Here is a 14,774-nt window from a genome sequence, read left to right as displayed (position 1 = left end):
GGGTTGGTTTGGTGACTCAGTGATATTATGGAGAAACGTGGTTCATCCTATCAGCCTGTTGTTTGCTTGCTTGCTTGCTTGTTTGTTTGTTTGAGAGTAAGCTCTACACCCAACACGGGGCACAAAGTCAAGACCCTGAGATCAAGAGTTGCATGTTGATGCCAACTGAGCCCGTCCCTCAGTCGGTTCTTGTAGGCTCACTGCTCTCAGTCACAAGACGGCTGCCGAAGCTCCAGATGTTGCCTCCGAGGTACACCACGGCCAAGACTCAGGAAAGAAAGCCATCTCACCTTTGAGGCTCTTTCGGAGTGAGGAAAGCTCTTTCTGAACACCCACACCCCTACTTTGGAGGACTTTCTCGCACATCTACCTTGTTGGCCAGAATTGTACCACATGCCCCCGCTTAAACCAATCCCTGGCCAGCAGTATGGGAGCACTTTGATGGGTTTAGACCAGTTGGGACCTACTCCCAGAAGCCAGCCTCCCTGAAGCATTTGCCCTTTAGACTTTTAGACAGGGAGTAGAGACCTCAACTAAACCAGCAAGGAGGAAGGGAATAAGTCCACGTTGGGCAGGCATCCAGAAGTGTCTGCTCCACTGGTGTATGGGGTGGGCTTCGCAGAAACCCAGAGGAGTCTCTCCGCGTTCCCCCACACGGCTCCGGAGCTCACACAGCCTGTTCTGTGTTCGCCTAGCATTTATCCTTCAACTACGCAGGGAAAGGTTGGTCGGCTTGTTTCAGTCACCTTGGAGCATGCTCTCTGAGCGCCAGTCCTGCCAAGACACCTTGGTGCTCCAGCTCTCCCTCACCTGGCCAGTTGCCTTGACTGACAGACGGTGTGGAGCCTGATCAAACCAGCTGGGTCTCCGCAAACGGGGCTGCTCTGTTCTGCACACTCTGCCTGCGGCCACAGCGGAGATGGGAGTCGTGGGGCTACTGTCCTCAGAAAGCGGCTCCCTGAGCTTCATGGGTTCCCCGTCCCGTCTTGTTACTCCCCAGGTGTGGACAGTTGCTCTCTCAGCCTGCTGGGCTCCGGCTTCCTCTGCCTGCTCATGACGGGCGATCAGGTCCCCACGGCCCCCATCTGGCCACATTGTGGGCTTCTCTTCCCCACAGCACTGCTCACCTCACAAAAGGCATCACAGTGACCTGTCCCCAGTAGAGAGGACTCCTGCACTCTCTTCGCTGTCCCCCTCACCTACCACGAGGGGGGACAATAGGAGGCACACACACACACACACGAACTGGGGGTGAGAGAGTAAGAGAGAGAAGGAAGGAAGAAGGACACTGAGCTCGGTGTAATGTGGTGCTTGGGATTGGGTCCTGGAGCAGAAAGAGGACAGGGTGGGAACACTGATGCAAACCGAATGAAGTGTGTAGATGGTGAAGTGTCCTGGCCCAGCGTTCATCTCCTAGCTCTGACAAAGGTACTGCGGTGTCTATGGACGATGTTAACATTAGGGGACGCTGGGTGAAGGGAAAATGGGAACTCTCTGTGCCGTCTCCGCAACTTTCCTATAAATCTACAGTTAATCCAAAATAATCTTTCTTTTTTTTTTTTAAAGATTTTTTATTTATTTATTTGACAGAGAGAGACACAGAGAGAGACACAGCGAGAGCAGGAACACAAGCAGGGGGAGTGGGAGAGGGAGAAGCAGGCTTCCTGCTGAGCAGGGAGCCCGATGTGGGGCTCGATCCCAGGACTCTGGGACCACGACCGGAGCCAAAGGCAGACGCTTAACGACTGAGCCACCCAGGCGCCCCCAAAATAATCTTTCTTAAAAAGAGAAACAAAATAGTGTCAGGCCCTGCCACGTTCCTACGCCATGCTCCTACAGCGTTTCCTCGTAGCTAGGCTGCTTCCAAGCCCTCTGTCCCAGCCCCAAGCCTAAGACCAATGCTCTCTGGAGGAAGCAGGAATTTAGAGAATTTTAAAACTGAAAAGGCAGGGACACCTGGGTGGCTCGGTTGGTTGAGCAGCTGCCTTCGGCTCAGGTCATGGTCCCAGAGTCCTGGGATCGAGCCCCACATCGGGCTCCCTGCTCAGCAGGGAGCCTGCTTCTCTCTCTCCCTCTGCCTGCCGCTCCCCCTGCTTGTGCTCTCTCTCTCTCTCTGACAAATAAATAAATAAAATCTTTAAAAATAAATAAATAAAACCGAAAAGGCTCTGGCATCTATAGCTCCTAGTGATGTTAATTACTCAGGAAAAGCGGGGAAGTAGTATGAGAACCAGCAAAGCTAAAACGTCTTCTGAACTGCAGGACTCTCGAAGCCATTAGTAGGTTCGAGGTTTTAGAACTCACCAAGGAGGGGCTGTATCATGAGGCATTCCCCCCCTCAAAATTACTTAACGACGTCCCTTCCTTCCCTTGGCCACCTTGTGGAACCAGTCCCGCCACCCGTGGGGCGCCCGTGCCAGCCTGGTTCTCGGGGGACTCTCGCCGCTCTTCTGGCCCCACCCTGAGGCCCCGCTCGGCCCTCAGCCCTGCCTCCTGGACCCAAGCCACGCTGGCTGGTGCCGCCACCGGAGAGCTGGATCTGCACCTTGCAGCACGAGCAGCCCGCCTGGAGCCCCTGCCCGCCATCTGAACGCCCTCATTTCAGTGGGAAGCCCAGTCAGGCGAAGGCCATAGCCAAACTTTTTGGACAAAACTGAAGTCCAGAGAAATGACCTAATTTGCCAAGCTGACCACGGTCCCCTGATAAGGCTACGCCTTACCTACCTGTCACTCTCCTCTGACACCCACTCCCAGTGGAAGCCCCTGCAGAGTGCGTGTACCTGTCACCTGACTCCCCACTGCCATCCTGCTCTCCCCACCCCGGCCAGGACTTGCTGTGACTTTGTGGTCTTGCCCACTGCCAGTTACTCCCTGCCTTGTCCTTCCTGCTCGCACACCTGGGGCTAGATATGCTGACCCGAGAGTCCCAGCTCCACCCATGGGCGGGGGGGGGGGGGGTGCTGCAGTTACCCTGCCTTTCCCTGAACTAGGCAATGACAGAGCGAGGCAGGGAACAGAAGGGAGGGGGAAGGCGCAGAACACAGGGAGCCTCACAGCCAGGCGCCTGTAATGGCCTGGGGCGGGGGGTGGACAGTGAAGGGCTGCTGAGAACCCAGCCTTCAGGGCACTGACCTGCCCGCTCTGGTCACTGCACCGGGCACAGACCCTTCCTTATTTGCGACCCAGCTGTTGACCCAGCTGTTGACCAGGAGATGTGACAGGACCCTGTCTTGCAGGTTTTAAAGCTCAGGGGACTGGTGGGTGCGGGGCTGGTGTGACACTCCACAGACTGTGAGCCAGTGGCCCTGTTCCCATAGAACTCTTGAAAAGCTTTTATGCTCCATGTGTTTCCTTTGCAGAGGGAGGTACTACGCAAAGGCACTGACCTTCCTCTGGTATTTACTTTGAATTGCATGAAAATTGGGATATTTTCCCTTTCCATTCACAACCCATCCCAGAAAGACCCAGAATGACCCATCTCTCGAGAAAGGTCAGTTGCTTTGGGATGCTTAGCAGAGGGAATATTATAATTCAAAAGTTACGATTCTTAGTTCCCAAGGGCTCTCTTGTCAAGCAGAAGTAGTAACGTTTAATGTTAGAATAGCATGCATAATGAATACCCACACTAAAAGTCTGACATCCCTGGACAAATGGGGAAAAGATTGTTGAAGAAACATCCCTGTATCGGGCGAGCTCCCCTCCTGGCATCCGGGGAGGCCGGGGGAGACCTCAGGCTGCAGACCATGAGGGGCGGGGGCTTAGCTTAGGGTCGTCTTCGTTCATGAGGTACCTGCTGCCCTGCTCATCACAGTCATCCCTTCGGTGAGCCTTTCCTGCACTCCTGTCGCGTCCTCCTCTGTCACAGCCTCCTGCCCGGACTTCCCGTAGCACTGGTCACTTTCCAGGGCATTGGGCATTGTTCTCTATCGGCTGTGGGGTGGTGGTTGTTGTTGTTTTTCTGTCTGACTAGAATGTAAGCCCCGTAGAGCAGGGGCTTTGTTCTGGGGCAGTTCAGCACTGACCCTCCAGAACCCAGACCAATACCAGAGCAAGATACGGACCGTGTGCGTGTGCACATGCACGTCATCGTCATTATCTCCCGGCATCACGGACAGGCTGGGATAGCCAGGTAGCTCGAGTTCAAATCCAGGCTCTGCTGCTAATGAGCTGCATGCTAAGCGAGTTACTTGACTCTCGCGTGCCTCGGTTTCCCCGGGGAACCATGGGCGTGTAATAATGGATCCGCCCCCTTCCGTGAAGCACTCTGGGAGGTAGCACATGAACACTTCATAAGCGTTAGTTATAATTATGTCATCAGGGCTAGCCCCGGGCCAAACGGTCTCTAAACCCCAGCCTCACTCCCACGTTGCCAGTCTGCTCTCTCCTCATTGTCAGCCCCCTTTGCTGGAGGTCCCTGATGTCCTTCGGCTTTCCCAGCCTCTGAGGGCCCCTGCCACCAGGAGTGCCCTCTGGAACCAGGCGCCATGCTCCAGAACGAGCTTCCGGCTCCAACACCCTCTCCTTACCTCTCCACAGAATAGTCTCCCTCCTGTTCCTGGGGACTGAAGCAACTGATCATCCAAACTGCGTCTAAGTATTTAAGCAAAGCTGCTATGTGCCTTGACAAAATAGCCCCTGGATCATCCCAAGTTGGCAGAGGGGTAAAAGCTCATTGTGAGTAGACTCGACTGGAAGGCCTAGCCTCATGTCCTCCAGAACTCCTGCCCTTTGGGGACCTCTCCATAATAACCACAGTCATCACCCATGGGCTCAAAGGGGAGGGCCCAAGTGCAGGCACAGGGCGCCCCATTCCCCTCAAGACAGCTGAGGGCAGGTTGCAACATCTATCAACTCTCCTAAGGCTCAGGGATGATTAGCATGTCAGGTCCTGGTACCGCCCTCGTGATGCACCCTCAGAGGTGTAGAGAAGGAATAATTTCCTTCAGCCCTCTGAGGATGGAGCAAAGATTTAAACTGACATAAAACAGATCAACAGGAGGAAAGGATACATATTTTTTCTGATATTTGTACATGTCTGCTCAAGTCTTCAAAAGGAAAATAAGACCTGAAGAAGCCGGGGTGCCTGGGTGGCTCAGTCGTTAAGCGTCTTGCCTTTGGCTCAGGTCATGATCCCGGGGTCCTGGGATCGAGCCCCGCATCAGGTTCCCTGCTCCTCAGGAGGCCTGCTTCTCCTTCTCCCCCTCCCCCTGCTTGTGCTCCCTCTCTTGCTGTGTCTCTCTCTGTCAAATAAATAAATAAAATCTTTAAAAAAAAAAAAAAAAAACCTGAAGAAGCCATTGGGTCCCAAAGCTTAGTCACCGTTTTAAACGAAGAATGACCAATGGTGGGGATGTGGCAAGACAAGGTACCTTGGACCTGGGGCAATAAATTGTGTGGCAGTGACTAGGAAATCCATGAGGGACACCAGTGACAGATCAGAGTGATTTCAGTGGGTGGGTTTGTAAAGAGCCTTTCCAGCATCAACTCCCAGTCTCCTCTGCTAAGAATGTTCTCTTCCTGGTGCAGGGAGGGCATCGCTCTCAGGGGAAATTTTATCACCTGCTTTTAGGTAGAAAAGGAGAAGTCAGGAAGCTCTCCCTGCATTTGCTGTTTCTCAAGTGCCTTCAGCTCAAAATAAACCGTATACTAAAGCTGCTATTGCAAGTGAGGGGGGATCCTCTGATCCCCTTCAGCCGGAACACTCTTTCTTCTGTCCTTCTCCTGGCTGTGTCCACTCTTGGTCTCTGTCTTCAAATCTCTGTGTACGTCCACTTCCTCCAGGAAGCTCTCCTGATAGAAGCCGGAATTCCCTTCCTGTGCCTCCTGCTTAGATCCCTGCTCACACAGCATCACCTGACTCCCTGTCTGAACCTCTGAGAGGGACCACGGTCATCTTATCCTAGTTGCGGTCTCCAGCACCAAGCACAGAGCCCGGCACGGAACGAGCCTTTGCGTACTACTTGTTGAGCTGTTAACTTAAAATTTACTTCAATTTCAATGCTCAGATGATGTGTCTCTTGCTTCTGGTTAAAAAACTCAGCTGCTGGGGCGTCTGAGTGACACAGCCCACTGAGCGTCCGACTCGTGCTGCAAACTGGGACCAGATCTGCTCTACGTGTCTCTTATCCTCCTTAGACCAGTGCGCTAGCTTGGCATGTTCTCATGATGTAGGCAAATGCATGAAAAAATAAGCCCAACCACGCAAATATATGTCAAGTCCCTGCTTGTGTGTCTGTTAACAGTCCATTGGCCAAAACAAGTCATATGACAAGAACAAATAAACTCCCTAGTGGAAGGACCTGCAGAATCGCATGGGAAGGGATGTGAATGAATACCTAGGAGAGGTGAAGAATCTGAGCTAATAAATCTATCTACCATTACCAGTAGAGAAGGAAAAATTTAAAAATGCAAATGTGGAAGGTAGAAATTAATTTACGAAGAGTAAATATCTTAATCAAAATCTAATTGTGGACAGCTCCTATTCCTAGGTACTTTCTCAATATCCCTGTTGAAACTCCACCCCCAAAGCCCCACCCCACCCACCCCCCAGCCCCTCATTCAGTCCTTGAGCAGCATTTCTCATACCCCTCTCCTCCAGAGGAGAGACTTGAGCCAGAGAACCAGCCTAGATGGGTCAGCAGGTTAATGGACATCAGCCTAGGGAAGAAAAAGAAATCATGGCTTTTCTCCAAACTATGCAAAGAGCCAAGATGTCCATCAACAGATGAATGGATAAAGAAGATGTGGTGTATATACACAATGGAATATTACGCAGCCATCAAAAAAACCCTAAATCTTGCCATTTGCAACAACGTGGATGGAACTAGAGGGTATTATGCTAAGCAAAATAAGTCAATCAGAGAAAGATAAGTATCATATGATCTCACTGATATGAGGAATTTGAGAAACAAGACAAAGGATCATAGGGGAAGGGAGGAAAAAATGAAACAAGATGAAACCAGAGAGGGAGACAAACCATAAGAGTCTCAATCTCAGGAAACAAACTGAGGGTTACTGAAGTGGCGGGGGTGGGAGGGATGGGGTGGCTGGGTGATGGACACTGGGGAGGGTATGTGCTGTGGTGATCGCTGTGAATTGTGTAAGACTGTTGAATCACAGACCTGAAACTCTGAAACAAATAATACATTATATGTTAAAAAAAAAAAAAAGAAGAAGAAGAAGATAGCAGGAGGGGAAGAATGAAGGGGGGAAATCGGAGGGGGAGACGAACCATGAGAGACTGTGGACGCTGACAAACAAACTGAGGGTTCTAGAGGGGAGGGGGTGGGGGGATGGGTTAGCCTGGTGATGGGTATTAAAGAGGACATGTATTGAATGGAGCACTGTTACACGCAAACAATGAATCATGGAACACTACATCAAAAACTAATGATGTAATACATGGTGACTAACATAACATAATAAAATAAAATTTTAAAAATCATGTCTTTTCTCTCTCTCCTGGGTATACCAGGGGCGGAAGCCTCTCTGAGCCGTCCAAGCCAGCCTCAACGCCATCCAGTCCACCCTGCATCGCAAAGCCCCACTCTAATATTTCGTAGAGGCTGGAGGCTAGAGCCTGAGCTACCTGCCACCAGGTTCCCTCAATGGGAGATTTGGTTTGGGATTCTGTCATCATATGGGGACCGCCATTCAACGGAAACACACAAAAAGAACGTGCATTAATAGCATCAGGATATGCTTAGTGCAGCCTGAAATTGTCTTTCCCCACCTCCCTCACCACTCTTTCTCCTTGCACAAGGAGTGGCACAAACCAGCCCTTTCCATCTTCTTCTCCTTCTCCTTCTTTCCAAGCCCACTTCCAAGCTGACCTGAACCCCCAGCAAAGGCCCTGAACCAGTCCAACCACACCGCCTGGGGCTCTGGGGTGTGCTCTGGGAATGATCCGTATCCCAGCGTCATACTTGGGTCGCTCACACAAGTCAGGAGTTGCACCTTCTGCTGTGAAACATGCTAGTGGAAAGCAGTGGACTTTGGGGTCAGACAGACCCGCAAGGAAACCCGTCTCCTCCTCTCACCTACCATGTGACCTTAGGCAAATTGCTTAACCCCTCAGGGTACTTTTGTGGTCTGAGCAACAACATGCAAAAACGCAGGTGTCCGTGGCCGGTGAACTTAGATGTGAAAGAGCCATGAGGTGGCGAGAAGCCAGGAACACCTGTTGGTATCTGTCAGCTGCCACCACGTGGGCATGAAGCAGCCCTTTCCTCCTGCATCACTGGGTGGGTCAACAACCCTTTTCATGTGCCTGGTTAAGATACTAGTCATCACAGCTCCACTTTCGAAATAAATTGTGCCTTCTTTTAGTCAACTCAGTGTACTTCCTAGCACCCTGATTCAACGCAATAAAGGTGTGGGGGGTGCTTATGCTCTGGCAGATATTGTGGGTGTTTAAAAGGCAGAAAGAAGAAAACAGGCATTTTTTTAGTTCTTGCTATGATAAACAACTTTATGGGTATCTATAACCCCTGCTCTACTTTGTTTAAAGAGGGTGGATCCAGAGCAAGATTATTTGTGTGACTAGGAGGAAGGGGGTCAAAGGGAAAATACTAATGCTTCGTGTAAGGAAAATGAGGCCATTTTAGTGGCCTAAGACAAAAGAAGTTGATTTCTCACTCCTGTATCAGCCCAGAAGGATGTTCCTGGTCAGGATATGGCTTCCTTCCACATGGCGTTCTGGCACCCAAGCTCCTTCCATCTCGTGGACCTGCCACCCTTTATGGCCTCAAAGTCCCTGACGCTCAAACCGCAGAGGGAGAGAGAGAGTATGGAGAAAACCCACCCACTTCTTTTTTTTTTTTTTTTAAGATTTTATTTATTTCTTTATTTGACAGAGAGAGAGTACAAGTTGGCAGAGGCAGAGGGAGAAGCAGGCTCCCCATTGAGCAGGGAGCCCGATGCGGGGCTTGATTCCAGGACCCTGGGTTCATGACCTGAGCCGAAGGCAGACCCTTAACGACTGAGCCACCCAGGCGCCCCTAAACCCACCCACTTCTTAAAAGCGCCTCCCAGAAGCAACATGCCTCACTTCTACTCACACTCCACTGGCAAGAATTAATCCCATGGCCCCTCTGGGATAGAGGGAAGGCAGGAAAGTGTAATCCTCGTTCCTGTTGGGACCAGAATTCTACACTGCACAGAGAGAAGCATAAGTGTTTGGTAAATCGCCAGCTCCCGGTGTGTACGCATGTTAATACATCGTTATGTTTTCTCTTGCCTTTTTCCCCCACTCTGACCTGAGCTCCATAAGAGTGGGGAAGTGAGTGGTGATTGCAGAAGAGTAATAGAGAGAGAACAAAACACAGCAAAACCCTGCTACAATAACTGGACTTATTCATTACTTTTTTTTCAATAGCACAAAAATTGTCCACCTTGTACTTCCCATTTACAAGTGTTTTCATCTGTGTGAGCTCATGCATTTCTCTTAAGCCTCAGATTGATTAGGAAACGTGTTTTATTTTTTATTTTTTCATTTTTTTAAAAGATTTTATTTATTTATTTGACAGAGAGAGAGAGCACAAGCAGGGGGAGCGGCAGGCAGAGGGAGAGGGAGAAGCAGACTTCCTGCTGAGCAGGGAGCCTGACATGGGACTCGATCCCAGGACCCTGGGATCATGACCTGAACTGAAGGCAGACTCTTAATCAACTGAGCCACCCAGGCGCCCCAGGACATGTTTTTTATGCCAGAAACTCAAACTCAAATGGATCAAATAACTTGCCCAGAGTCATCCAACTAGAAAGAGTAGCAGAGCCCAGATTCGAATCAGTTCTCCTAGCTCGTGGTTTAGCCATATTCTCATTAGTCCAAGCTAGTCTAAAAAGGGGGAGCTATTAATTTCATCTTCTCACTGCTGTTTGTGCCAAGAAGGGCCAAGAAGCATCTCTTGGCTGCTTCTGATGTGAATTTTTTTCTCAGTTCAGCCAAGCCTCGATCTACCATGTGCCAGGCACAAACCAGCTCCCAGGGAATCCCAGTGGGGGGCGACTACTCACACCTGCAAACAGCTCATGGGGTCATGGAAGAGACAGGTTGTACAAGCCTGGTCATGGCTGAAGCAGAGTGTGAAACAGGTGCCGTGCTAGGGACACAAAGGGGGTCGTGAGGCTAAGGAGGCCGCCGTGGTTTGCAGTTGGCATGAATCTCATCCCAGTCACTCTGGCCACCCTGAGTACCAAGCTGGCTGGCTGCCACATCAGCTATCTGCATTGCTTGGCTCCTGAAGAAGCTGGTTCTCTGCACTCTCCAGGTAATTTCTTTGTTTCTGCTTGTCCACGTTTGCCCCGGGCCTAGCCTGGGAAGCAGGCCCCAGAGGCTTCACTCATCAGCTCCTTCTCTGGAAGTCAGCTGTTAACCATGGCCACACTGACCTTGGTTCTGAAAGTGTCAGCCATTGGCTGGAAGATGAGTGAAACACTAAGTTTCATCGACAAGGGGCAAAGTCTCCGAAAGTTCTGCCTGACCAAAGTCCCAAGGATGCCAACCTCTGAGCCCTGAGTGGCATGAGACCGATTAAGCCAGAACTTTCCTTGAGGGCTGGCTGGTATGATAAAAAAAAAAAAAAAAAAAAAAAAAAGCAGGCGCTTAACCCGGATGGGCCCAGCTGTGGTCCTGCTCTTCAGCTCTCCACCGCTGTGACCCAAGCCTCAGTTTCCTTATCTGTGGACTGGGGATGATAAGGCCTGCCTCATCAGGCTGCCCTGGGAATGGGAGGAGACCACCTCTGCCAAAGGCCCCACACATGGTACTGTTGTAATTGGCACTGAATTCCGGCCACAAGAGCTCACAGAGCTTCCCTTTAAAAGCCCTGGAGGGGGTTCACCCAGCATTGCCTTTTCATAAACATCCCTCCTTAAGTGGCCATTTTTGAGGATTACTTCACACTCCTTAAATGCCACACTTATCTATTTAAAACCCAGAACAGGATGTCCTTGCCTTTGGAAACCGCAGTGTGACCTCTGAGGCTGTTGAGCTACCCTGGAAAGGGCGCACTTCGCGTGACAGTCCCCTCATCCCATGGCCAAATGAGACGTAGCTGAAATTGTGACAGTAGGTGGGGCCTACATCAGGTTCTCATTTTCAGCCGACACCGTAGGCTGTGTGCACGGAGGCGCCCGTTCATGCACGGTTCAAGCATCAAAGTGGAATTCCGCGCTTTAAAGTAGAAACAGCTCAAGAGGCCCGCAGTGAGGACTGGAGACATGGAAGGAACAACCATGGGGCCGGAAAACCCTGATGGTCAGGGACACCCCTCTCCCCTCAGAAGGGTTCTTCCCTACATCCTTTCCGACAAATGAAAATCTATCCTTTAAAAACGATAAAGCCTCAGGAGAAAGCAAACCCCTCCCTCCTACACACTCACCACCAGATTAGTGTGTCCAACATGGCCCAATATCCCTTGTCCATCTTTGGTGATATGGAAAGCAGGTAACCTCTCCTAAGTGGCATTAAATTGCCAGTCATTCAGGAAAGTGGGACAATGTAAGCCCAGCCCTTTGAAATGAGAGGTTTTATGTCCTGACACCTCATACCTCCCCTCAGATCATCTCGTTTCCCTGCGTCTCTCTTGGACTGTGTGGCCAATGTGATGCTCAGAAAACAAGTATCTAAGCTCGGGCCATGAAACACAAATCAGGTGTTTGTCGTCTTAAGAGAAATAAAGTAGTGATTCTCTGCACAGAGTCTTAATTATCAGGAGAAAATGTTAGTCCGACCTTTCAGATAATGATAGCGCATCTGAATCTTTTTTTTATTTCCAACGAGGAAACCATTTTGCCTTCAAAAACAGGACTAAATACAACATAAACAGGATTCTGAACCCCAGGATGTGGCGGGATTGAGAAGGCAGGATTCACACAAGGAAAAATTTTCTACTTTGGTATCTCAGATCACAAATTAGAAACAGTGTGCGCAGTCTGAAAAACACCATTCAGCAGCCTGCCCAGGAGAAGCAGTCTTCACTGTCTCAGTCAAGATTAAAAAATCAGAAATGTGGTATGTATACACATACACACACACATACACACACACACAGGACTATTATGCAGCCGTCAAAAATGAAATCTTGCCATTTGCAATGACGTGGATGAACTAGAGGGTATTATGCTAAGCGAAACAAGTCAATCAGAGAAAGACAGTTATCATATGATATCATATGGAATTTAAGAAACAAGGCAGAGGATCATAGAGGAAGAGAGGAAAAAAATGAAACAAGATAAAACCAGAGAAGGAGAGAAACCATAAGGGACTCTTCTTTTTAAAGATTTTATTTATTTATTTATTTTGACAGAGAGAGAGAGAGACAGCGAGAGAGGGAACACAAGCAGGGGGAGTGGGAGAGGGAGAAGCAGGCCTCCCACTGAGCAGGGAGCCGGACACGGGTTTCAATCCCAGGACCCGAGCCAAAGGCAGACGCCTAATGACTGAGCCACCCCAGCGCCCCCATAAGAGAGTCTTAATCTCAGGAAACAAACTGAGGGCTGCTGGAGGGGACGGTGGTAGGGGGCTGGGGAGGCTGGGTGATGGACATTGGGGAGGGTATGTGTTGTGGTGAGCGCTGTGTATTTTGTAAGACTGATGAATCACAGACTTATACCCCTGAAACAAATAATACATTATATGTTAATAATAATAATAAAATTTTGTTATTTAAAAAATAAAATAGGGGGCACCTGGGTGGCTCAGTCGTTAAGCGTCTGCCTTCGGCTCAGGTCATGATCTCAGGGTCCTGGGATCGAGCCCCACATCGGGCTCCCTGCTCAGCGGGAAGCCTGCTTCTCCCTCTCCCACTCCCCCTGCTTGTGTTCCCTCTTTCGCTGTGTCTCTCTCTGTCAAATAAATAAATAAAATCTTAAAAAAATAAAATAAATAAAATAAAATAAAATAAAAATCAGAGAAGGATCAAGATCTAATTTTCCCACGTGCCCTGGGCCCCATGGGCCACGGCCCTCGCCAGTGTCAGAGCCTCTCTGGAGGGCAGGCTCTAATCTTAGCACAATGGGCTTCCTCAGATCAAGGTGACCTCCCTCCCCAAGTGTTTTCCTGGTCTGCGTGCTCCCTGGCTCCCTAGCCAGCCGGCCTTACGCAACTTCTCTTATCTGTGCTCGAGCAATTGGTAAACGAATGTCCTTCTGGGCCCTGCTAATCTCTCTATCAGGCCCAGATCTTGAGATAGTGATGGTTAATTATAATTCAGGTTTGGGGAGCTCATTTTCCCCCTGGTGCATTTATGTCTCTGATTTCCCCTTCCTGAACCTTTTTTGTCTGAGACTTTTGTCTAAGGGTCACTTAACCATTTGGCCCGGCGTCCGTTTTCTGGTGCTTAGAATGAGACAGCTTGACTAGATGAGCTGTTTGTGTATCAGCCCAAGGCGACACAGCCGGTCGTGGGCAGGGCTGGGACAAGGGATCAGATGGCAGCCCTTGTTCGGTTTGAAAAGTGTGCGGCCGACCCATCCTCCAGAATGATCCTGAACTCCATGTCTACCCGAGTTACCCCAGGAACTTACTCCACACTCTTTCTTTCCTAAGCAGGGGCAGGCTTCTCACTCAGAATCCCTTCCTTAATGACTCTGCTGCTCCCCACCCCACCCCCTCCTTCCTGCAGCTCGAGGCCTTGCCCTCCAGATACCCTTGACCAGTGAGTGGTCACCCTCTTGTCCTGCCCCTCCCAGACCTGTTCTTGGCTGGGTAGGGGCTTCCTCTGGCTTAGAATCTACAACCAAGCCTTTACTCTTCTGGTTCCAGAACAGCTTTGGCCCCAGGCCTAGGCCAACAGGTCACACGTCTCCCAGGAGCACAAGGGAATGGGCCCTTCCCACGTGAGGCATGAAAACTCAATTACAAAAGTAATCCTATTTTGCAATGTTGATAAGCAAGGACAAGCCCATCAGAGGGAGGGCCAGGCCCGCTCTAGGGAGCAGAACTGTCTAGGGAACAGCTGAACACCAGACTCTCTCACGGCCCTGCTTTCTCCCGTGGGTCTTCCAAACCAGAGCCCGCGTCTTCGTGTCCCTCCTTCTAACCAATCCGTAACACACACATGCACACACATGCACACCCAAGCAAGTACACACAAGCACACACGAACACATATATGCATGCATGCCTACATTCCCATACACTCAGCATGTTCATCATATTCGGTCCACATGTTAATTTTTGAGTTCCAGGAGAAGGTATTGTGTCAGGGGCCCCTGAGTGGCTCAGTCAGCTAAGCATCTGCCTTCAGCTCAGGTCATGATTCCAGGGTCCTAGGATCAAGCCCCCGCCTCGGGCTCTCTGCTCAGTGGGGAGTCTGCTTCTCTCTCTGCCTCTACCCTTCCCCCTGCTCATGCTCTCTCTCTCTTTCTCTCAGATAGATAAATAAAATCTTTAAAAAAAAAAATACTGTGTCAGGACCAGCGTCCACCTAACATCAGACATCTCCCTGGAGTGACTAGGAAGTCCACCTCTTTTCCCCCTACTACCAGTTAGGGTGTCTGAAATTCCACCAGTACAGATTTGTTCCTTTGGGCCTCAAAGGTCTCTCTGTCTTCATCGACCCCTTCTTGCCCCACACTTAAGAAGTAGCTGGGAAAGACCTGTTATGGGCCCTCCAGAAGCAATCTTGGTCTGGATCAATTCTTCAGATGCTTTGGTAGGGTGGGAGCAAGACCCTGGGGAAGGGAAAGCAGAAAAAAACCTGCAAGGGGAGCGGGGGACAGCACAGACGAGACAAACAAGCACCCCACAGACACCGTCTCATGCCCAACCT

Source organism: Mirounga leonina, unplaced genomic scaffold (genome assembly GCF_011800145.1).
Source record: "Mirounga leonina isolate KUSES-001 unplaced genomic scaffold, KU_Mleo_1.0 Mir_127, whole genome shotgun sequence".
Lineage (NCBI taxonomy): Eukaryota > Metazoa > Chordata > Mammalia > Carnivora > Phocidae > Mirounga > Mirounga leonina.
This window is presented reverse-complemented; position numbering follows the sequence as displayed.